This window comes from Anomalospiza imberbis, chromosome 1 (assembly GCF_031753505.1).
Source record: "Anomalospiza imberbis isolate Cuckoo-Finch-1a 21T00152 chromosome 1, ASM3175350v1, whole genome shotgun sequence".
In the NCBI taxonomy this organism is placed as follows: domain Eukaryota; kingdom Metazoa; phylum Chordata; class Aves; order Passeriformes; family Viduidae; genus Anomalospiza; species Anomalospiza imberbis.
In genome coordinates this window covers 99574582-99591634 of record NC_089681.1, presented here as the reverse complement: position 1 = coordinate 99591634, position 17053 = coordinate 99574582, and the positions used below count along the sequence as shown (strand labels likewise).

At 40.0% G+C, this 17053-nt stretch overlaps 1 protein-coding gene across 13 annotated transcripts in view; it reads left to right on the top strand.

Annotated features, from left to right (window-relative positions):
* GLI3 (GLI family zinc finger 3) overlaps nt 1-17053 on the top strand; it is a 204360-nt gene that overhangs the window by 49015 nt on the left and 138292 nt on the right. Inside the window, exon 1 of one of the 13 annotated variants that reach the window (XM_068202094.1) lies at nt 13003-13083. The exons of 11 other annotated variants lie outside the window; for them this stretch is intronic. The gene's annotated coding sequence lies outside the window, so the exon portion shown is untranslated. Of the gene's footprint in view, nt 1-13002; nt 13084-16139; nt 16239-17053 lie in introns of those variants that run through there. One more of the 13 variants, XM_068202108.1, reaches the window with a different exon arrangement.

The window sequence follows — 17053 nt, the reverse complement described above, 5'->3', positions numbered from 1 at the left end:
CAGTTATGTACATTCAAAGGATGAGTCCTTCCATTTTGAGAAAGGCTGAATCCCAGTCTGGAGGCATCATTTCTCAGCCAACAATAGAAGGAGCTTGGACAACAAGACTACATTAGAGTGAGGTGAGATGGTTCCTACTTTATGACTCTCATTGTATGAAATGGCATTTCTCATCTTCATACATTTAACTGCAGCTGTGAGTGTTGTAGAGATAATTGTGTCTCAGGTATTATCTTTCTTCTTCCTGCAAAGCATGCAAGTGGACCTTAGCGCTTTTTGTCTATCACTATTATAAGCCAGCTGCATCAAAGAAAAGGCGATGCTAATGATGTAAAGGGAACAGTGAGAGGAAACTGAAGAAGATCTTACAGGATCCACTGTTCTGAATACCATGTGAAGGACACCTCCACCAGTTTTCCTTGGCTAGTCCAGGATTTGATGCTGACAATGATAGGGGAAGGTTTCTGTTTAGTTGAGTGTGGGTTGGCGAGTGGGAGCCCTGTCAGAAGGGAGAAAAGGGGTAAGAGAGAAAAGATCCCATAAAAAGAAGCTGAAGAAAGGAGCCCAAGCTCAGTGTGCTGAGATTGGACAGAGAACCTAGAGGGAAGAGACAGAATTAGCAGAAATGGGGCACAATGACTGGCATGTATGACTGAAGATTAAGAAAAAGACATATTGAGAGAGAAGATGGGAACAACTGAGCAGAGAGATTCTTCCCACAAGGGATAGGACTAAAAACTTCGATTTCATGGCTAACAGATACTGGTTAAAGAAGATGGGTCTGAAATGAGAGGATTGTGGAGTGCAGTGTTGGAATAGCAAATAGGTCTGGGAGGAGGAGATAGTAGTTGGGATGATGAAGCATTTTCAAAGTTACAAGGGAAAAGATGGAACAGAAAATACACATTTTAGTGGAAGAAGCAGCAAGTTTGTTCTCACTAAAAAAAAATTTCCTCTTTTAAGCCTAGGATGGGGTTCAACATGCAAAATTTCCTGTTCTTAGCAACTGTTTGTGAACCCTTGATATGTTGTCATCTTCTGCCCTGAATTTCTTGGGAAATGATAACTTACTGAAGTTACAAGGTGTTTTGTTGGCTTTCAAAGGGTCGGTGTGTTGAATTAAATTACCCGTTTCTTATGGCTGCCATATTTGTCTTCTCATTTTGCTTTTTCCTTTGTTGCTATTTTTTTATACTATGAAGCGACATGCGAATCAATTAATAAAGGAATATTATTTATATCACAAAATCAGGAATGCCAGCATAGAATTCTCTGTGCCTGTCCATTATAGTGCAGTCTTTAATAAAATGATTGCATGCATTCATCCCTTCCTTGTGTGGTGACCTGAAGAAACTGACATGCAGCTATAATACTTCTCTCTCTCTCCCCTGCTTTCTTATTGTATAATAGTCTGTCACCCCCTTGGCAAACTTTTGCTTCATTGACAGTGAGGTGGAGGTCTTGATGATAAAAATTTCTGTATTTCATTAAAATACATAATGAAGAAGACAAAATATCTTTCTGCTGCCATAGAAGGAGATTTTATAGACTGAACCCATATTTATATAATAAAATACCTGCTAGGAGAGCAGCTTTTTATAAATGGCCCCAGAAATGAGGAATTCTTCAGTCAGAACTCCCACATTTTTATATGCTTTAACCACAAAAGTGTAAAAATACAGGAATTTTTACAGTGTCATTAATTACATCGAACCTAGAACTCTTACTACGTGGAGCAACTCAACATGTCCAATATAGAAGGTTTTTCTTTTTGTTTCAAGTATGTGACTTGCATCTGGTTTTCAGAAAGGCAAGCATGTGGGCATGCTAACAAATACAGTTATTATTATATTATATTGCTTGAAAATACAAAGTGTGTAAAGTAGATTTGATGTTAAATACTCTGAAAATGGGTTCTCTGAAAATGTGTTCTCAGGCTCTCTAGACTATGTATGTACAGCTATGGATACTAAAGTAGGTAGTCTCTGTTGGTAGTGGACAAGACCATCTCTTCATATTGCAAAAACTATTGTAAAAAACATTTTCATACTACTAATGAAGCACTTGGATACTGTAATAAGTGCCAGAGAAAGTCCAGAAAGAAGGAGGAAATTAATAATCTATCTGCAGAGCTGGGCTTCAGGAGCAGAGGGGCCATATGTTGAACTCCAAGATGAGAACCAGGTAGTGATAAAATGTTTATGAAACACACACTGTCCACCCCGTGGGTGGTGCTGGATGAAGCTGGAGTCTTGTGGAGAAAAATGGCATGTTTGGCGTCTTGAAGCAGATGGTATTTACATGTGTGATGCTGTGCAGGCAACCATAACTTTGTCATACCTTTCTCTTGTGGGCTTGATGTTACTTTCAAACTGTCTTTTTTCTTGTGTTATTCATGTTCCAACAGTTCTGTGTGTGCATAGATGTGTAATGCTTCATAAACAATGCATGATGATTTTGTTTTACACTTGTGGCGAAAATGCATACCCACTTTCAAGTCCTTACAGGTAAAACATTACAGTTTGATATGAGGGAGGATAAATTAATGACCTATTGCTACAGAACAGGTAGTTGCAGTGGTATAAGGGACTTCTGTGCTCCTCAGATGAATAGCTGTAGGACAGAGTCCTAAGTGATTAAGCAGTGGTGGTTGATTTTTCTCTATCCCTCTGTTCAGCGATATTGTTGACACTGTGTTCTGTTGCCTAATGATTTAGAAACCTGCTTGCATGCCATTAAAATTTTAATTACTGACTTCTCAGTAATGAGACAACTTGATGGACCAAGGGTATTTTATTGTTTTAAGGTGCAATTTGTTCCCATCTTCCTTTGGGCCCACTCCTCCATTTTTTCCTGCTTCTGCTGAAGTGAAGAGAGGTCTTGTTGAGAAGTAAGCCCTTTTGCTAGTGAACCTAGCTTCTGATAGAGAAGTCTGGTATTTCTGCAGCCATGCTCCCAGTCTGTGAAGATGACAATGATCACTCTTGGGCCAAACTTTTATTTGCTGTTCTTCATAAAGGCCGTTCATGTATAGTTTTTCAGTTTGTGATGAAATTTATGGTCATTCTGCCAAAACAGACTCTATAGTTGGTCTCCATTTCATGCCTGCATACAGTTTCATGACTGGTTGATAAAGCTTCTGAGTAAATGAAAGTATTCCTGTGCAATCTATTCCTCTTTGGTTGAAGGGGATTGTGGAAGACAAATGCTTAGTCCTCAAGAGAATACTTAGTAACTTGCAAGCACTGTGGATGTTTGAATCATCCTATGCTGCTGAAGCCCACAGACACTCATCTGGTTCTGTTGCACTCTGGTGCTGATTTTTTGTAAGATTTGTCCTGGAAACTTGCTTCAGATCACATCCCTAATCAGCAGCTCTGCTCAAGATGCAAAGCTGCTTGAAGTTGAAATGGACCTTTCTGGGAATTGACTCCAGGGCAAGTCTTTCTGTCTTGATTCTCTGGTGTCTAGTTAAGATGCTGGCTCTGATCAAAGTTTTTTTTCTGGTGGGATGCTTGTTACACCTTGCTCCTTAATACTTTCTGTATGATGTAGAGAAATTACTCTGCAGCCTTGATGTTAGAGGGTTGGTAATACAGCATCTCTTCCACCTGCCTGCTGCCTTTTTCTTGGTAGAGATTTGGTATAGAAACTCTTGCCTCAGACAAAAATGGCTTAATCCAATCAATGAGTTTCAAAGATATGTAGAATAGATACCAAACTCCTTTCTACCTTCCCTTGATATTATTCCTTCAGAATATGAGTCTTGTTTCCTTCAGAAATGAGGCAAAAGAACATTGGATTATGGGAGGAGAGCCATCCTTCTGAGTACAGTTATGTACTACATTTTGTTGCATCACAGCATGCATCCTGGTATCCTGGGTTTTCCTGTTAACATAAAACATTAATAGGGTACCAAAAATGCTAGGAATCCAAACTTGAGCTTTTTTTTCCTGTCTCCTTTCCATTTATCCTGAAGCTTATGCTTGTAACTGGAGATGCATATGCTATAATTCAAACCATGATGGGTTGCCCTGGCTAAAGTTTTATGACATACTATGAGTTAACATGTTCTGAGAGTCTTGTGTAGACTTAAGTGTGGACTAAGTTGGTGAGTTAAAGCACAAGGCAAGGTTAAAATTCAAAGTGTTGTCCAGCTATCTACCTGCATTTTGTGCACTGCCTTTTTTGTAGGACACCTGCTTACCTGAGTGTGTTCACTGGTCTTTTGTAAGGTCCTGCCTGTAAGTTCTGCCGCAGACTCATTTCAATGCAAGTTGTGAAGATGGCATTGGAATGTCTTCAACAAGGGGGAGTGTATTTGACTGCTGATGAAAACTCAGATTTTTGTGGGAAATAGCAAAGGTTACGACATCATTTTTTTACTTCTTTGATGAGAGAATTTGAAGATCTGTTGGGATATACAGACCATAAGAGTGATATATGATGATAGATGGAATGGGGAGGTAAGGATGGGGGAATACAGGTGAGATAATATACAAATATTAATCTGTTATTGACATCTATTTATGTAATTTCTTTATGCACTCGTATATGCTTTTTTCCCAGCTGAATTTTGATATACAGTAATTTTTATGTAAACCAAAGGGCAGGGATCTTGTACAGGCCATGATTTGATCAAATGCACAGAAATTGCTCCGGATGGAGATGTTAAAATTTTTTAAAGGTATTGAAGGAGAAGGAAAAAATAGAAAACATCACATATTAAGAAATGTGGACAGATAAATAGTGAAAATGCCAAGAAGTGAATTTGGACTCCTGCTGCTTTCATGATTGGCAGGTAGTTGTAAAAACATACAGGGCTAATGTGCTTTGAAAAGTCGGTGAGCAAATGCAGGCCACGGCACAGAGCTCAGTTCAGCTGTTTCTGAAATTACAGACACCCCTGATTTGTGCCAGTTAGATTGCAGGTTCAAGGCTTTGGTTAATATCAAAAGTGGTGCATATACTTTGATGTTAACACTCTTTAATGTCCAAGTTTACATCTTTGTTTCCATGATTTTTGAAGATAAGACCCAAAAGAGAGGGAAGTATGTAGTTCAGTGCAGCTGACAGTGGTAACTTTACTGCTCTGGAAAAGATTTTTTCCTAGTCTTTAGAAAGGAGTTGCAACATGCAAGCCCAATATGTATTCTGCTGTGAGAAGGCTGTGGACTGTCAGTCTTTTTGCCATGAAAAAACTGTGATTTCTAATGGGAATTTCTTCTTTAAAGCTAGCTGGTTTTGATGTTACAACTCTGGTGCATCTGAAATGGGTAATTGAATTTTATAGGACAAATGTGTTAAATCTCATATCCTCTACAAGGAGGATGTGTTAATACAACTAATGATTGTGGCACAGTTGATAACATAGTCATGAATAACTGTAGAAGTACCTGGAGGTTTCTAGACTACAAGTTGTCCTCTAGTTTTCATGCTTACGAGTCTTGTGGTAAAACTGGTATGAACAATGAAATTAGCATAAAAGTATTATTCTTAATTTAATGAATTTGACAGTATGATGTGGGAGGTATCTGTATTGTGGTTCCAAAAGGCTATGGTTTATAGAGGAAAAAAATGAATTCTTGTTGGTGCCAGCAAGATGGAAGTTCTCTCCTGCACTGGGGAAGAAAGAACATGGCTCCTGTTTGGTGAAAAAGCTTCTTTGACTGTTTAGGTGAGATGCTGGTAAATCAAGTCCACTTATTCAATAATTCAGCATGTTTATTAAAAGCCATGATTCAACACTTAAGGTAGTTGTTATGAAGAGGGGGAAGCAGAGTGTTTTGGATGAGATTTCTCTGCTGCTGGAAAAATAGCAGGAGTCTGGATGGGGTAGGCTGCTTGAATTCAGGGCAATAGCACCTTAAAGGTTGATTTATTAGTTTTCTTCTGGTTTTATATGTTAAATAGTTATTAGTCAACAGTTATGTATTTGTGCACAAGTTGTGCAAGTTGTGGACAAGCATTTGACGTAATAGAAATGGGAGGCGCACTCTGTTTTTTCAGAATTGGAACATTTGATGTGCAGGGTGATTTGTAGGGCAGTTTTGGGCTGACTCTTCAACACATTTTGCCTTCAAATCTAAGTGGATGTTTCTGTATATAAATCAAACGGACCTTGAATCCTTCAATCACACTGTGCTTATTTGCTGTATAAAAATCTTTTTTCTCTTATGAAATCGATTATCAGTATTTTATGAATTTGGTGAGTGAAGAAGACAAAGTTGTGCTGGCTACTGTTTTGCATTCCTCTATAGCACACAAAAGTCACGGAATTGATTATACTGCTGGGTATTGCATGGTGATTTTTTTTCTTTTGCTGTGTATATAGCCAAACAAACTTTGAAGGTGATTCCCTTTCCCTTCCCCAGCCTTCCTTCCATAGAAATCATGCTTATTTAATGTTTTTGAGAGAGGAAACTTAGTTTATTTTTCTTTGAAATGCATGTTGTCTGAGAATGTAGGTAGCCAAGAATACAAATGAAAAAAAATAATAAGGAAACATTGAAATCTCCTTTTGCTAGATTGTGGATAGATGAAGCCAGCAAAACCTGATTAACAATTTAAGAATGCTGTTTTTGAGCTCACATGGCTACTTTAGTAGGATGAGAGTGCTGTTTTAAATTGTTCTGCCATTTTGTTTTGTGAATATAGAATTGTTTTTCTTAGTTGGCTGTCTTTATGATCTCAGTTACCCATTTGCATTTTGATAACTGGAAATATGCAATATTGCCTAAGGCAGTCATAAGAACCTAAGTACATATATGTAGTTAATCAGTAAAAGATTGAGGCCAATATTCCACTGTCTTAAAATCCGTTATCCAGCATTAAGGTTAGAAAGACAAATGCAGGAGTAATCAAAAAAGCTAAGTCTCAAAACCAGTTTTGCTCATCCCTGAAACTCAACAGAAAACATTAATCATCAACTTGTTTTCATCCATATAGTGATCTGGTTGGCATTCAGTTCCTCCACATGTGGAGTTGTGTCAAGAAGCTGGAAAAAGTTGATGTGTGTCAGCTTTCTTGCCTTTTCTCAAATAGCGGGCTGGGCTGGCAGACCCTGCCAGAGGATGGAAAGCCTGGTCAGAAGTGTGCAGTGGAAGTGACGAAGGGAGGAGAGAGGCACTGACAAGTAAGCTGGTGACTGGTAGTCAGTTGTCTTAATTCTCCAACTTCACACATCCAGCGATCCAAAGCTTTTGAGATGATATCATCCCCTAGGTGAGGGGAGGGGAAATCATGGTATGAAGAATTTGCTTTGTCCTTTCCTTTCAGGCTCTCCAATTTCTGTCCCTCCTTGCCCACTCACATGCGCTCATTCTGGGACCCAGGCTGCTTGCTGTGGCTGTTAGCAGTATTTTTGATGACTGGAATGTGAAGGCAGGAGCTATGAGAGTACAGCAGTATGCACCTCTGCCAGAGCTTGTACATCCTCTTTAGTGGAGAAAACTGAGAAGACAATGAGCAGAAGGGAGAAAAAACAGATTGGTCTTTGGGATGATCAAGATCTTCTTAAGGCTTAAAGGAGAGTTTTTTTCGTTTGTAAACAGTGTCTCCAGGCAGAGAAGAAAGCTCCTGAGCTTTAGCTTTAGAGGTAAACAAGCCAGGTTTGGGACGTTCAGAATATGTTCCTGGTAGAGAAACAGTGTTGATAAAAGGAATATTTTGCAATATCTGTGGATTAGTGGCACTACTGTTCTACTAATGCACTAATGTCAAAGCATCAAATTGCTTGGGGTACAGGGCTCGAGAGTTTTATTTTGTTTGAAAACATCGTTTGCTGTTAACCTTAAAATGTTTTGCAGCATTCTTCTGAATTATTCAGACTACTGATGAGGACTGTGAAAAGTCTCATTTTTACACTGAGGTATCCAGCCTGCCTGTGTGGACACTTATTTGCAGACATGATGTATTATGCATCTGCAATTGGTTGGATTTTATGGAACATAAGGTGGACATGAATTTCTGGGTGCCTGTGACCACATTTTGTAGGTAGAAGTACTTACACATCTGGACAGAGAAATGTATATGGTATTCAAATTTTGCCCTTAGAAAACTTGGGTGAAATCATTGTCCAGAGATTGCAGCCACTGTGAATCAGGGCAGAGTAACACATAACATATTTTTAAACAGCTGGTATTTTTCAGAGACCAGAAGTACAGAGATATAATGGAAACAAAAGTCTTACTGCAACTGTGCAAAAGGATGCAGCAATAAGTACATTTTGCAACTAAATAGGTGATATCTGCCATCTAAACTGAAGGGTTGCCTGGGTTGTTGCAAACCACTTAGTGATTTGCTAATGATTCCATTTAGCAGTTTGTACTCAAGAAGAAGGGAAGAAATATAATTCTGTTTGTATGCAACACTATAAATAACTGTTTTTTTTTTATTCTCTTGAGGCTAAGGTATCTGTGCTGTAGATGCTGCAAAAGGAGATGGTGCACCAAAGGGTTTATAACTCCTCTTTCACTCTTTTGTTGCTTTTAAGCATGGGTAATCAAATTTATATCAGGCTTTAAACAGCTTTAGGGCCTGGTCTTGCTGCTGGCTTGGTAGAAAGTGACAGCACAGAATATGTCCCCCAGTGTCTGAGTGAAATGAGGCAGTTACCCACAGATAGGCATAAACGTGCTATTAGATGGTTGAGAAATATATCCCCCCACGAAAACCCTCCTGGGAATTTATTGTAGCGCCTTTGATGTAACTAATTAGCCTGCTCAAAGTAAGCAATGACTAACAGTCTAATAACTGGCTAATGGAAGGAACTTCATAATGTTTTTAAATCAGGATCCTTTTGAGAGTTTTACAATAGGCTGAGGAGCTTTTTCTTTCTGAGAAATAGTTGCCAAAGGTCAAATCCTGATGTCTGTTGTTGTCTTTTAGTTATATTTGACTCTCTTAGCTCTTTCAACAGTCCAGATGTTGGAGAAGGGCAACAATCCTGGAGATATTCTGGAAGTGCAAAGCTTGAGTTTTAGCCCTGATCAGCAGACCTTGAGCAAATGTTCTAGTTTGCTGAGGCCATCGCACAGTAATTTGCAGTCTTCGCTAAATTTTGTAAGGTAGAACAGTTTTTTGGAAGGGGAAATGAAAACGTGACTTTGTTCTTGAAAGAAATATTTTTTTCTCATTTGAGTTTCCCAGTCCTCAAGTAGCAAAATCAAAACATAAAATTTACTATACCAAGAAAGGGAAATGCTTATGACTGCCTTTTACTTCTGCAAATTTAAAAGGAGAAATGGCACGCTACAGTTAATTTCCCAGTTAGTACTACCTCCAAATGTCTTCTACTTCTGCATTACGGCTTTCTTTTTTTTCTTGTCCACTGGAGCTACAAAGCACTGGTACTACTAAGAGCTCCTTTCTCATCATGATAATGATACAGCATTTCCACATGCCAACCAGCATCTTTAGTGCATTTTCCAGACAGACTATTTGTGCCCAGTGGTTGGAGCATTTCTGATGCTGGACATGAATTCCTCTTGCTCTACTTGCACAAGTAGTTTCACTGAATCCCCAGAATTTCAGTGTGAGTAAAGCAAGCAAAATTTGGGCCTTGTAGGCCCCATGAAGGTAAATTTTTTAATCTTGCCACCTGCTTGGTACCTATGTGTAGGGTTTAGTGTTTCTCCTGCTGCAGTCGATGTCGTCACTAACACCTAAACCAGAGTGCTGGGGGCTGCATTCACCAGTGGTGTTAAGTATCACCACAATAATCCACTGTCTGCCATGGGAGAAACATACAGCCCTGAACTTCGGAAGGGAGAAAATGGTTTTCAGCTGTTTTGATTTAAATTGTTTGTTTTTGTTATTTTAAAGCTCGTGTGGAAACGGGCTGGGAGAGGGCTTGTTCAGAAGTGAGGCTCCCACTTCTTTGGAGGCTGACCTTACAAGTTGCTGAGAATTAGTCCCTCCATTAGCTTCCCAAGGACTCTCAGCCCTGCAGGTTAGGGCTGCGGCTGGGAATTGCATAGGTTCAATCTCCATGTCTTGGCTAGTTGATGGTTCATCCGGGCAGCTCGAGGGGAACTTGGCCAACAGGATACTGCAGGAATCTGATTCACAGCAAGCAACTTCAGTAGCTTGTTCGGAAGAAGAGACTGGGATGGCTCAAGTGTCAGGTCAGTAACTTCAGGCATATGCCTAAATGTTACTCTTTTTTTTTCCACATGTCCTGCATGATGAGTGAGTTATGTAAGGCAGCCCAGCCCTGCCTCCTGCCCTCTTTATCTGCCCTCTAAGGCTGAGTCCTGGGACTGACAAGGAAGTTTCCACAGCACTCTGCCTTTGTGTGTAGGTAGCTGTGTCTACAGCTGCCTCTTGTGTTTCCTCAGTAGGATTTTTTCAGCTCATATGAGATTTTTAGCATTTCCCTATAGATCTGACGCAGGGATTTGTAGATGCGGACTCTCGGTTAAATACAATCGGTGTTAGCTTGTATGGAATTTTAAAGGTGATTTTATTTAATATAATTTCCTATATGTCTGTTTAGCTTCAGCCAGTTGGTTTTAGTTGGGAGTAGCTGAGGAGGTAACAAGCACTGTAAATTCATCTGGATTGAGATAAATTGAGATAAAGACATTGCTACTAACAAGCAATGTCAGACTCTCTCTGATTTAGGAGTCTGACAAGTTTACCTGAGTTTTTTAAGCTGCTTTGTGCCATTCTCAGGTTCCCCTCAGTCTTGGGGAAGAGTTACTCACACATTTGCAAATGGCTGTGGGTGATGTTCTGATAACAGTGCATTGCTGGTTTAGTGTTGGAGTGGTGTGAACTCTGTACAGGCCCAGTTTTGTCTCCTCCAGGTCAGTGGGAGCTCTGCCATTGACTCAGGAATGCATGATCAGGCTCTGTTTCCAAAGTCATAGGCACTGTATCAATGTACTGTGTTCTGTCCTCCTCTGTACTGTCAAAAAAGGAACTGAACCAAGCTGTGCAGCAGATGCAGCAAAAATAAATGCATGTGTCATTTGAGGAAAATAAGGAAAATAAGGGAGCGTGAGTGGAGTATTAGGTAGATATTGTATGGATTGGGTCCCCTCTCTGCTTTATTCATAATTTTTTTTTCTTCCAGTGAAAGCTAAAGTTGACAACAAAAAAAAAAAAATCACATATTTTTCAAAACAAACAAGCAAAACTACAAAAGAGCTGCGTATTCATATTCCAAAGATCACAAATCAGTTATTGGAAAATACTATACACAGGATAAAGACAAAATAACTAAGCTAAAAATCCATTGCAAGTGGGAATAGAAAACTATACATTTTCAGTAAGCTCAGATAATGTATGTTATTTATAAGCACAAAAGTCTTGTATAAGGTATGCTTAAGCATTGCAAATAAAGTGAGTACAGTATTGTTATCTTGCAGATTTTGTAGCCTCTTGTGTAATTGGAGTCTATTTTTAAAACCAATTATGAGCATTCTTCTTCATACCTATGTTAGTGTTTCCAGAGTGCTTCTTGTGCAGTTGCTCCAAATGCAGAAAAATAACAAACTTGGGACCAAGGGTGTCAAATTTAAACTGCTGTATTCACCCCAAACAAAATTTAGCTTACAATACATACTGTTTTTAAAGACAGGCACAATCCTACAGATCTGTTTCCTTTGATGTTGCTCTTAAGGTGGTCAGAGAGTAGTGAAAAGTGTGTGTATGTGTGTGTGTGTGTGCAAGAAGATGCAGGTACAGGTGTCCTAATAAGCCTGGCAATTGCTCTATTGCATCATTTCAAGGAAGAAAATATCAGGTGTCAAAAACTTAGACTTTCTTAAATGGGAAGGAAATGGCTTTCTTAGGTATCTGTTCTGTTAAGAATCTAAGTAGTCAATCTTTTTTGCATTCCACCTTCCCCCTTCCTTCTGGCTCACAGCATCTAAAACGCTACTTTTCTGGGAAAGACTGATATTCTGATTTCAGTTTTGTAATTTAATGATGGAGAGTTTCCTTAGTAAACCAAATTTAGAGTACTAGAATGCTTATCTTATATCCAGACCTTGAACATAAAAGGCATTTTATACCAGCAATTGTTCATTTAATGAGCAATTGCAGAGTGCAGGACGGTTAAGGGATTGAGCTATATGCACCATTATTGCAAGAAGTATTCTGAAATACCAGAAATAGGACGTAAGCTCTGATCAGGGGGACTGTGAGCACAATTACCTTCTTTTCAAATCCTTCTGTGACACTGCGGGAGGAAAAAGGACTTTGAAACTTGAAAGGAAAGAGCTTGCTTTCAACCTCAAAAGCTAGGAGGAAAGGGCTCTGAAATTTGCTCAGTATTCCCAATTCACCATTAGCCTGTTTCTTCCTTTAGCCTCAAGGCATTCTCCGCTTTTTGAAAAGATGTTAAGAAATTCAGTCACAATAGAGAGCCTAGTTTTGAACATGTTTCACTCGGTCCATTGAGGTCTGGTCTTCAGCCTTTGTGTGGGGTGAATTGAGCTGAGCAGCAATCTGGTTGGGGAGAGGTGAATGAGCAGTCTCTGTGCAGTCACAAATTCTGGCAAAGAAAAGATTACCCTTTCCTTTATTTTACAATATGCATTCCTGTACAATCCTGCTAGTGGCAATATGCAGAGCCGAGCTTGTGCTTAGGTCAATATGGAGCACTTGGTTTATAGCAACTCTTGTTAAGTTTGTCTTGTAATTGAAGCTGCTGTTGACCTTGCTTGGAGACCATTTCTAAAACCGTTTATTTAGCATAAACTGAAATAATAAACCGTCCTTCTCTTTGGCTGATTGTGATAGGGTGACATTAGTTTGATTTAATGATTAGCCGCCTGACCCCTCAGCTAGAGAGCTGCTTGAATAGGGAGAGTTCACTAGGAAGCACACAGGAAGAATACTAATGAGCTTGTTAAATTTAGCATGGCACCAACCACTTTTAATTCCTCTAATGGGAGAAGCACTGCCTTTGAGAGAGAGGGAGGGAAATGGGGGGGGGTGAGGGGGGAGGCTGGGGGGTGAGAAGGGAGAGGGAGGAAAAGAGGGAGGAATGCCCATGTCCTGGTAGCCAGAGAATTTTGGTCAAGAGAAGAGCTTAGAGGGAACATCAGGCAGGGTCTCTTGGACTGAGTTGTAAGTACCTTGTTTTTTCTCTTACTCAGCTGAAGTGCTGTGAGATCTCTCATGAGATAGCTCTCTGGAAGTTGCAAGCAGAAATATGGTGATGAAACTTAATATATTAAGAGATTTAACTGGGCTGGTGTTGTCTTGTTTAAGCAGGAGTGTGTCTCAAGTGTGTTTGGATTGACTTTTAGTGTGCTCTATCAATAGATTTCAACTTTTTTTTCAGTTGCTGACTTTAGGTGGTTTAAAGCAAAATAGCTTCTACTTTGTCTTGGTCTATGGTAAAAAACAGCAAAAAAGTTCAACAGGTAAAGAAAGTTTAAAGGATTTTTGCGTTAGGTATTGGCTTGTGCTGATTTTTAAAAACTTTCTGAGTAAATTAGCTATGCAATTAAAGGTGTGTTTATTCAGGCATGCTGTCCAGTGTGAATTTTTTGAGAAAGCTTTTTGATTGAGTGAGAGGTGCTCCATTAAGTGAGGTGCTCAGCACTTCTAATAAAATTGGCTTCTGATCAAAATAGCAGAACTAAATCAAGTATTTCTCAGTGGATGTGAGAATCCTGGATTAAAGTAATCATTCAAGACTGGGCACTTCTAACATGTGTCTCTGGCTATTGGCTTGTTAAGTCAGAGAAAGGGTGTATGTGAAGAAAGAGAAGCTTATGCAGATTGCTCTTGGGCATGATTGCTTTTTTTCTTTTCTTATTTAACCCTTCACTCTTACATTGCCAGAAGGTGGGAGGAATTATACTGGAGTTGGTGTGCTGCCACCAACTTCATCTTTCGCTTTGGCACTTGTGTCTCTGCAACATTTTAATAAATCAGATATTTCTTTTGACCCTAAAGCTGGTCACTTCTGAAATGCGAGCAGAGCAGTTACAGAACAGTACTCACTTATTTGGCTGTAAAACCCCTTTGGCAGATGCTGCTGGAGAAGTGGGCTGTTTGCTTACATTTTTGCTTTAGAATCCCACTTGTTGCCATGGTGGACAGTGTGTTTCTGTCAATAATTTGGCCTGGTGTGCCTTGCCCACACTTACTCTTGAAACTTTATTGAACACTTCAGTTGAACCAGAACAAGATTAGACAGCTTACCCCTTTTGGCACACTGGAGTGGCTCGCCTGCCGTGACAGTCGGCAGCATTACTGCAAGAGGAGTTTCTCACTCGGGCACCGGGGGAGCTCCTGCAAACTGCTTGGCTCTTGGCATCCTGGAGTGTGGGTGCTGTCAAATTTCTCATCGGCCCCCTATCACAAGCAACCCAGTGGTATGAAGTCAGTGCTTAGCGAGCTGTTTGGCTGATGAATTAGCCTTATTATTATTGCAAAAAAGCCATCGTGTTTAGTTAAATAGTTCTGGGACAATTTTTGAGTGGCAGAAAACATACAGAAACTTTTGACTTGTCATGGCACATGGCAGTAACTTTATAAAGGGGAGAGAGATCGTTGATGCAGAAGGAAAAATAGTTTTGTTTTCTTTTTTTCCTCAAGTAACCAAAAAAGGGAAAAGCTTATTAAAACAAACCATATTTTCCCTTTAGTTTCTAAATTACTGAAAGTAGGTTTTGAATTTCATTCAGCAGTTTGAAGAATCAGCCTTTTCCATAACAGTCACTACTACCTTGATTCATGATGTGTGCATGTTTTGAGAAGAAAAGTATGAAAGTGGAGCCCGCACACAGATGTCAGCTTCTTGTTGTGTCCCAGGATGGCAGTTTTAACAAATACTATCTTTATATGGAAGAGTAAAAGAACTGAAATCCTATCTGATCATCTGAGTGATTGTAGAGCCCCACAAATCACTCTAGCTTTCTTCTTTCTGAACTGTTGTAGCACTGGTTAGCTTGCTCTACTTAAGAGTCTGTCAGAATTTCAAATGAAGTGTAATACCCTGTTTTTATAGGAGTTTACATCTCATCAGTGAAAGTTCACTCTAGGTTGAAATTTAACATAAAAGACTCTGGCTAAAGAGAAACCTGATGGAAAATATATATTTGGGGTGATTTTTTTTTTTTTTTGTTATACAAGTGGGTTTTAAAAAACCTCATATAAATTTTAAAGTTTTAGTCCCCGATTTGCAGTTCTCTAACTAAAACCAGCTTCAGTGTAAAAAGTTGAAACCTTAAACCCTGCTAATCTGGAGCAGGGACCAATGCCTGTGCATATTAATAAAAAGTAGAAAAGGGCAAAGGGTTTAAACTCTGTAATGTTGTTGTCTATTTCCATTAACTCTTTCTTCTCAGACCCAGCCCTGGAAAAGCTCTGTATGTAGAATTACTGACTGTAAAGGAATTCTGTCCCTGGAAGATGCTGATAAGTCAGCAAACCCTGGTTGCTCTAATACTTGAAGATAGAAAAATAATTAAGTGCTCAATAGGTTATGCTGCTGAGTTTTTGTGTTGTTACTACTTGAGGGGAGAGGGGGCAGAGAAAAAACTGGTTAGCATTTCATTCAAAGCAAAGGTGTGGCTAATTTACACATATAATGGCCAAGTATCTGTATGTACAGAGCTTGTTTCTAATCTAATTCGTATAAAGGCACATAGGTTGAGTTATGCTGGTGTCAGGATTGCTGGATGTAGTCACCTGGTGAGTTGCTGGCTTCTGCTTTTGCTGTGTGAACAAGTATACCAGGGAAAGGTACAAGTGAAAACTTACCCCTGACCTCAAATCTCTGACAACCGAAGTGCAATCTTGGCACTGGTGTCAGTCATCCTTGCATGTGGATTGTAGAGTAAGAGCGCTTTAGTTTTATTTCCTAAGGGTGTTTTCATTTCCTTTTCTAGTTACCATTTTTATGCCCAGCATTTAATAATTTGAGATTCCTTGTGTACTTCTAGAACTGCAGAGCAACTTTGAAATGAAGAATTTTTATCAGTATTCCTTCAAGATGTATTGGTGCACAGTTGCACATGCAGTGTGGTTGATGGAACAAGGCTGTACCTGGAGCATTGGTATTGGCCAGGGATTACAGCCAGCAAGCCATCATGCTTGTTTAGAGAAACATCTATATTTTAAACCAATAATGCAACTGAGAGAGCATTTACATTAGAGATTTATGTACCTAGCAAAGACACTCTGCCACATGACATGTGTGAAATATACCTAGGAGCATTCATCTTGATTTTGAGTAACAGAACCATTTTGTCTGCTTTTTGAAGGGTGTATTTAGTCCCTAGGGGTTAAAATTCTTGTGGGAACAATGGGTTGTTTTAGCACCTAGTCCTAGAGCTGTCTGTAAGGAAGGCTGGTAGAGCCATGGTCAGGAGGCTCTTCTCCCCTTACAAGTGGTACCACAGGCCTAGAGGCTTACTCCAAACTAGGGCTTGGGTTTCAGTTATTATTATTTTATCCCCACTTTTCTTCCCCCTTGTTCATTAAGAGTTTGTGGCTATGTTTTTGTGGATTTTGGAAAAAAAGAGGTAGGGGGAATATATGCAACCATCCCGCACGGGGTGACACTGTCAGAGCAGGTGGCCTTGCTTGTGCCTGCCTGATGCTGCTGGTCCTGTATCTTGAGCAGTTGCACCCATTCTATTTTTGCCCGCCTTGGTTCTGATCACTGCCAACCTCCCTGCAAGGAGGAGCCCCTCACACAGGCAAGCTCCAGGGACCTGGAACTGGGCTGCAGAGCTGTGGTGGGTGGCTGGACGTGATTTAGGCCCAGCTGGTGGGGTTCATCTTCTCCTCTGTGTGACAAATCATTTCTTGACTCCCCATCAGGGAGCTCCCAGTCTCCTTGTCCCAGAGTCAGGGAAACAGCAAGCCTCTGTCTGTTCCCGCACAATTGATAGCCCCACTGCTAGGAGCATCAGTGCATGGGTGACGGTGATCTACTGCTCGGCTGCTGCCGGCTCTGAACGGGCAAGTGTCCCCAGGCCATCCCTCACAGCCACACAGGCACCTCCTGTCACAAACTTACACCGGGAGGAGGAGGAGGGCAGCGGGGGGAGAACTTTTCTTTATTGTATTTGCTACA